At 35.7% G+C, this 7,956-nt stretch overlaps 1 non-coding gene across 1 annotated transcript; it reads left to right on the top strand.

The window, feature by feature from the left end:
- The first annotated feature begins 2,425 nt into the window (after nt 1-2,425).
- LOC137669551 (U6 spliceosomal RNA) lies at nt 2,426-2,531 on the top strand. The gene has a single exon (XR_011049115.1). It is a non-coding gene; the product is annotated as a U6 spliceosomal RNA (small nuclear RNA).
- The last annotated feature ends 5,425 nt before the right edge of the window (nt 2,532-7,956 follow it).

Raw genomic sequence — 7,956 nt, 5'->3', positions numbered from 1 at the left:
TAGCTGTAAACAAGTTTTACATGATTTTGTTCCCTCTTCTCTTGCTTTTTCAAAGTATTTTAAGTATTTTTCCAGAATTTATCAGGTAATGCACTATTTTGAACTCTGAGCAATTAATTATGAATGTCTGAGAAAGTGTACAGGATGAGAGAATTTTATGACATAAATAACCCAGTACAGGTCACAGATCAACTCTTGACAAACAGTAATACCTTGTTAAGCCCTAATGTAGCACCATTTAAATTAGACATCTTAGTAAATGTTAAATGTACTCACTTTTGAAACAGAAATAATTCAAAGCAAAGTCTATTTTTCAGACTAAATCTTTATGAGAAATATATTTTTTTTCCTTCTGAGCAATATAAAATAACAGTATAGGGCATGTGAATATAAATATTGTATTTAATTATAAGCATAGGCAAGGATCTGTGTGTGATACAAACTTTAACTCTTCTTTTTAATTTGCTATTATCTCTGCCTAATTAATATAGTAGAAAGGTTGTTGCATAAATCAATGTATGACCCCAATGCAATCTTGCTAATATCCCTATATCCAATAGATCTTGTTCTGTAATTCCCCTGGAAGAAGTGGGGCAAGTCAGATAAATTAAATGAAAAGAACAGATGTAGATTAAGAGTGATGTAAATTTCAAGCCTGCACTTTTAATTTCACTAAATATTATTTTCCATCTTCATGATCACATTACATTGAAATGTGGAACTTCAATTTCCTCTACTATTTCATTTAATAAAACCTTTGTCTCATCTGAGTTCTTGAAGAGAAGTTAGCTTTAAATCACATTGACTTCACCCTATCCAATTTACATATGCTGAAGAAATAAAAGTCTTTTCAAGAGTTGCCATGGGGCTTCAGAAGCCTCAAAGGAGTATTAAGACCTTGAGTTTAATGTGAACTGCCTCCAACACAAAACACAAATCTTCCCCACAGAATACTAATGGTTTAGTGTACAGTTACATTTTCTGTGTAAGTTTGTAAAGTAAATAAACAATCCACGTATAGGGGGAAAAAAAATAACTAAGTTATGTCTGAGTGTTTGAATTTAGACATATGTCAGCTGGAAATAAAAAATGCTTTCTATAGGCCTGTATTACATAAGAAATGTTATGTGGTTTGACAAATGTACAAAATAGAACACAGGGTAGATTAAAGGGGGAATTCAGAGCTCCTCCATTTTTTCTCTAAGGACTGTATACCTACAGAATAGTATTAGGAGTTTCCCAAAGTCACTGCAAATATACATATAAAATATTTTGCCTTAGATCTATATAAACAGAAATGCTTCCACACTAGATTTACTTTGTTTTACTTCTATAAAAATTTTATATTTATTTTAATTTTTAGAAATCTTAGTCTGTTTTAAAAGACCACCAGACTTCATTGCATACAATAACAAAAGGGGGAAATGTTTTCCTAATATGACCTCAATCTTGTCTCTATAATGGATTTCTCATTATAATAATTATATCTCATTAAAATGTCAGAACTGGTTTAAAAGTTGTCTAAGAAGATGTGTCTGTTTGAGCAAACTAGCGGGCAGGAGCCTTGATGTTAATTTACTTGGCATCGTTTAAGGGAAATGGAGAAGTACAGTACATAAAATGAGAATCCTTGTGTGACACAAAGTACAAGCAGATTGACTATATATAGTATTAACTTAACACTTAAATAATTGGTCAGTCATAAGTAATTAGCGAGCGTTACAATTACACAAAGAGAAGGTTTGTTTCAAGTGGAGGGCGGAGTGAATGATTCAGAGTGAATACTCCTACATGACAAATGTAGCCCTGTTTTCTGCTCATGAATTATATGCAAGCAGGCAGACTTTTATTCATTTGTTTGGGATGGATTGCAAACCCCCTCCTCTCACTGGAGTCCTCTTCTTGGGGTGGTGGTGTTTCCAGGAGCAGTTGCGCAGTGTGAATGGGAGGTGTTCGGTCTCACCCTGTGTTAAGAAAGCGTCTGAACTATTTGGGCCAGAGTCTGACAACCTCTTCACAAAAGGAATCAGCTTCCACCACAAATGATCCCCGTTGTTTCAGTTCAGGAAGCTCATCCTGGTCCAGCTCTTTATTTAGAATGAATTCCATTCCTCGTGTGTTCATGAACAAGTCACTGTGACAGAGTTTCCTGTCCTTTGTTATCCATTATGTTTTGTGTGCAGTCAGACCCTGATTCAGCAAGTGATTTCAGGATGAATTGAAAGAAGCCCCGTAAGCTGAGTTGGGAAAGATAGGCACATGCATTGTGTTTTGTTGAAATATCACTTTCCTCACCCATGCGGCTCTACTGTTCACTCAGGTGTCTCTGGTATAGTGTCCTTTAGAGACAGAAAGCGCTGTATAAATGCTAAGTCAAAGCAAACCGCAATAATCAGAAAACATCAGGTTCTATTATGCATTGATTGTGCTCGCTTCGGCAGCACATATATTAAAATTGAACGATACAGAGAAGATTAGCATGGCCCCTGTGCAAGGATGACACGCAAATTCGTGAAGCGTTCCATATTTTTGGGGGTTGGACTCAATGATCTCCAGAAGTCCCTTCCAACCCCTAACATTCTATGATTGATAATTGACAAGTCAAGACTTCTAATTCTTGTCTGTATCTGATCAGTTTAAAAATGCAATTTAAAGGTATTTATGCATATTTTTGCAGTAAATTAATAAATAATGGTAGGATGAAAATAGTAACATTTCCTATCAATATAATTCCGGACTTCATATTTAAAAACAAAACAAAACAAACCCCTCATTTGGAACCTAGTCTTAGAGTTCTCACAAAGTATCACTACTCCTGTGTGTGTACTATACAAGTGGACTATTAGAAAGTAACTTTACTTTTAAAATAAATTGTACAGAGCTGACTTCCAAAGATTAGTTTGTAATAGAGACAGAACTCATACTTCTTATGCAGGCAAACCTACCATTGACTTAAAGTGCATTTCCCTGAATGAATGGCATGTTGAAACTCCTGGAAGGAAGCCATGCTACAAAGAATTGAATTGAATGGGGTCAGAAACAGTTCCAGAAAGCCCTTTTAAGCTTGGAAAGCACCCTACTGAGTTTCTTGCCAAATGCAGTATTTGCTATCACATTATATAAAGAGTAGCCTGCATTCCTTCAGCACTGGCTTATTAGTATTTGCCAGTCTGCAGGGTGCAGACAGTGTAAACAGCATCCCTGATCCATCCATGTTGCACAGGCAAATCCTGTCCAGGTTGTCCCAGTATCGTGGCCATGCTAGATGCTGTTGATGTGTACAAACTGCTGTTTACTTGAACTGGACCACAGACTTCTTGGTCTTCCCTGCCAATGTTTTCATTTTGACATGCATCTAATTCTTTTATTATAGCTTCAACATCATACAGTGGCGCATAGTAGGGTGGTAATTGTATTTACTGTGTTTATGTATTGCCTGGTACTGGAAGTCTTTTGCCTTCTTAGAATGCCAGATAAAGTTAATAGGGCAAACCTCTGTAAACAAGGCTAATTACCTTGGCAATTTAGATTAAGTCCTTGAAATGGATTGTCAGAAATTAGTTTATTTATGTTACTAGATTAAGGATCCATTTCTCTGTCAGATGATTCAGCTACCATGAAGTAATCTTCCTACTGATAAGCACAAAGAGCTGGACACGTTTGTTTCTCATTCATGTGCATATGCTTAAACAGACTTTTAAATTGCTCTCAATTAATGACTTGAATTTGAGATTTTTAACTTAATGTTTCTTATTAATTCTTCTGTTGTGTTTGCTAGTTTTTCTAATTAGCTTCAGCTCTGTTCTCTAAATGATTTGGTTTTTACACCTAAACAGATAACCAATAGGTGGTGACAGCAGTACATTTCTTGGTTTAACCTAGTTATGCATGGCTTAGCAGCCTGGGCTTTCTTTTAATGGTATCATTTCTTACATTGTGAGCCTTAGTGATGTTACTAGATAGAAAGAAAATACATTTGATTTTAAAATTCAGAGGTACTTATACTAGTATAAGTCTGGAATGGCTCGGAATCTGTGGTAGTACATGTAAGAAAGTAATACATTAGAGATTAAAACAGCCCAGGATTTAAAGTCTCAAAGTAATTATTTGGGAACAAACTCTTCAGAACAAAAGATACAGTGGTACAGCTTTTAAATCAATCATTTTTCCAGTGCAAGATTCTGTATCTGCAAAACTCAAATTGGTATTTATTAATTTAGAAATTACAAATATCAGAAGAGCTATTTCAGTATTGTATTAGGAGAGTCTTATTGTGAAGCAGTGTAATGAACGTCTGACCGTTCAGCCTATACAGGCGTAGGTATAGAAACCTTTTGTGAAAATTAAAGATTCATTCCATGTTTAAAATATAATCTAGATCTATGATACCGTACAGGCAGTGTGTGAGCTAAATCTCACTATACTTAACAACAGTTAACCCCATCTGCTTTCCATTTTCCTCACACAGAGTTAGAATTTTGTCTTAATTTGAGAAATATAGCATGATAAAATTGGCATGATAAATTTGACATGATAAAATCAATAGTTTCTATTTGATGTAACAACCTTCTCCTAGAGCTTTGTTAACAAAGGACAAAATTCCAACCTCAGATGAAGTTAGTGGGAAATTTGCCATGCACTTTAGTGGGCCACAGTATTAAATTCTTCATTAATATGTCACAGTAGTTTATTTTTCATTACTGGAAATCATTTTTACAGTTATCTGATAAGAAGCAGAGTAATTTTTAAAATTCCTTTGTATTTGAAGTGTTAGATTTTACTCACTTCCTTGCTTAAGATGTGGGAAATGTTTTATTGATATACTCTCTTGATCCCATTTTTTTACATTTTGAAAATATAAATTCTCATTAAGATTGTGAAATGTGTGATTTATCGTGATCCATTTATAGCACTGTATGCTTTATTTGAAAATATGAAGAAGTTTAGAAAGTCTGATGAGGTCTCATTACTCTACTTTGCAGAACTCTGTGTGCCAGCAAAGAGTAAACACATTTCCCACATTCTAGAAAATCACGACAAAAGTCACAAGCAGTCATTAGAGCTACAGGATGAGCTGAAGAAAGTGTTTACTTGGAGCTCCACTTCTGTGTTTGGTTATAAGGTGAAATTTCAGGAGCCTTATAATACAGAAAGAAGAAAATAAAGACATCAACATGGTAGTGCCAAATGACAAAAATCAGTCCAGTATTTCAGCAGGTAAGAAGAACCGTTTAAACTGCTGTAAAATGGTCCTAAATACTCATCAGGATTGAGGTTAAGCTATGGATTTGAGACATGGTGTATTACACTTGGCTAAGAACTGTGATATTTCAGCAGCTATATTGAGGAGTACAGTTATGCTGATTAAGCAAGAGCATCAGAAACTTCTCCATCAATGACTGGAAATTCTGAGACTTTAACCAATGCCATCCTGCATGAAACACAGTATTTGTTTTGGGCCATTCAATATGTTTCATTCTAACTTCAACTTTTTATATTGTAATCCAACTGTTGCATTCCAATAAGCCTTATCAAGACACTTAATATTTTTTTTTTTTAAAGAAATGTGGTCAAATTGATACATTCCTGGGAAAAGTTTCCTGTGAAATAACATTCTTTCAGATTTTTTCTTCTGTTTTACTTGTTCTAGCTGGTTACTTTCTAGAACACTGACTGAATGTAGAATACTACACAAGAGGAATGAAGGGCAATGGTTAAAAGCAGAGCTGAGAAAAATACATCTTCCACTCAAACAAAAAAGTAAGACATACATGAGAAGAAGCTGAAGGAGAAGGTGTAGGATTTTATTGTTATTAGTAGAATTTCCTGAAATACATATTCCAGTCCTTTTTTGTCATATTTTTCATATTCCTGTTTAGATCTGGAGATTGAAAGAGAGCACGTGCGAAATGTGTTCCAAGAGGTATCCTTTTACCGTAATATAAAAGATTTCTTGCTTGTGTTTCGAAATACAGTTTTCTAAGTCTCTCTTTTTTTTTTTTTTTTTTTTTTAATACCAAAGGATGTAATACCTGCCCTTCAGTGTTCAGTACACACGATCATTCAAGAAGTCCACTGGTATCATAGAATGTTAGGGGTTGGAAGGGACCTCTGGAGATCATCGAGTCCAACCCCCCTGCCAGAGCAGGACCAGTCTAGGGTAGGTTACACAGGAACGCATCCAGACGGGTCTTGAAAGTCTCCAGAAAAGGAGACTCCACAACCGCTCTGGGGAGCCTGTTCCAGTGCTCTGTAACCCTTACAGTAAAGAAGTTCTTCCTCATGTTGAGGTTGAACTTCCTGTGCTCTAGCTTGCATCCATTGCCCCTTGTCCTATCACAGGGCACAAGAGAAAAGAGGTTGCCCCTTTCATCTTGACACCCAGCCCTCATATATTTATACACATTAATCAGATCCCCTCTCAGTCTTCTCTTCTCCAGACTAAAAAGCCCCGGGTCTCTCAACCTTTCCTCTTAAGGCAGGTGTTCCAGTTCCTTAATCATCCTCGTAGCCCTCTGTTGGACTCTCTCCAGTAGATCTCTGTCCCTCTTGAACTGGGGAGCCCAGAACTGAACGCAGTACTCCAGGTGAGGTCTCACCAGGGTAGAGTAGGGTATGGTCCTAATAAATATGAAGTACCTCCTGTTTTAAAGCCATTAATGCAAACTCAAAGTGCTAATAATTTGGGAGCAATGCTACAATTAACACTGCAGTGTTTGAAGGTTTAGCATGGGTAGCATGCCAGATGTTGTTTCTTAATATATTACTAGAGCGTTATTCCTGCTGGCCAGTACATCGTTAATCCATCATGTGAGCAATAATCCCACTGGCCATTACTGTGTTAATGCATCATTTAGTGTCATTCACTTGATTCATTAAAATAGCAGCCACTACCAGGAACCCATTAAAAAGCTTCAAAGTCTGAATGGTTTATTTCAAACAACTGCACATTTCTTAAAAGAATGACTCAGAGGGAATGGAAGAAGAAGAAATCTAATGAATAGGACTGGATGCTAGCTATGGCCCTAATACAATGCCTGTTGAATGAGTATCCTTTCATTGACATCAGTGGACTTCAGAATTGGACTATGTGTCTTAATTAACAGAAATGTCACAACATTATATTTGTTAATCTTTGGAAGCCAGATTAAATGCTGGAGACTTCTGAAAACTATGGGATCCTTTTATCTTTAATGTGATAGCGAGAAATTAAGGCTAGAGTAAGTCAGGCACTTTTCTATAAACGAATACATGTACATAAACATATTCAAGTACAGAGTTATGACAATTGCATCTGAATACTCAGGTGAGCAAAGTTTTGTATACAAAGCTTGCAAGTTTATGTTCAAAATTGACAGAAACACAGTTGTTCTGGATTTTGTTGTGTTTTTGTGGAATTTGGGGGAAAGCATATTTCTGTAAAATTAATTATTATAAATTACATATCTTTAATAGCAGTAGGATATTTTGGCAAATGAAGACTCAAAAATGTTAGACAGTATTAGTTTTTACAAATCAACATCCCGTAAATCATATCAGAGTAATTTTCTTAAGCATTCGAATGAATGGGGAGTAGATTATTACAGGCAGGTGAAGTAAAGTATGGTATAAAATCACGTCATCTTTAACAGCACAAGGACTGCAAGACTGAATTCTTATTTCATGTTTGTTGGGTTGCTTTTACATATGGTTTTCCTGTTACTTAGACATAGATTTTAATCTCTGAAGCATTTGTGTTTGTAGATTATCTTACTCTCAAATCTTGCTCAGAAGCTAGTGGGTGTCGGAGGATAGGAATCTGAAGTAACTTGGAGTAAATATAGTCTCCTTACCTAATGAGTTTAAAACTAATGTGGTAACATACAAACCTAGTGTAAGTGCCATTAGGATTAAGAAAATGGGAGTCAACCAGTGCTTACTAGGCACATTTAAAATCATATTATTTTTAGGAGAAAA

Source organism: Nyctibius grandis, chromosome 12 (genome assembly GCF_013368605.1).
Source record: "Nyctibius grandis isolate bNycGra1 chromosome 12, bNycGra1.pri, whole genome shotgun sequence".
NCBI classification, from domain to species: Eukaryota; Metazoa; Chordata; class Aves; order Nyctibiiformes; family Nyctibiidae; genus Nyctibius; species Nyctibius grandis.
The sequence above is the reverse complement of the archived record's forward strand: the minus strand, read 5'-3'. Positions and strand labels throughout refer to the sequence as shown.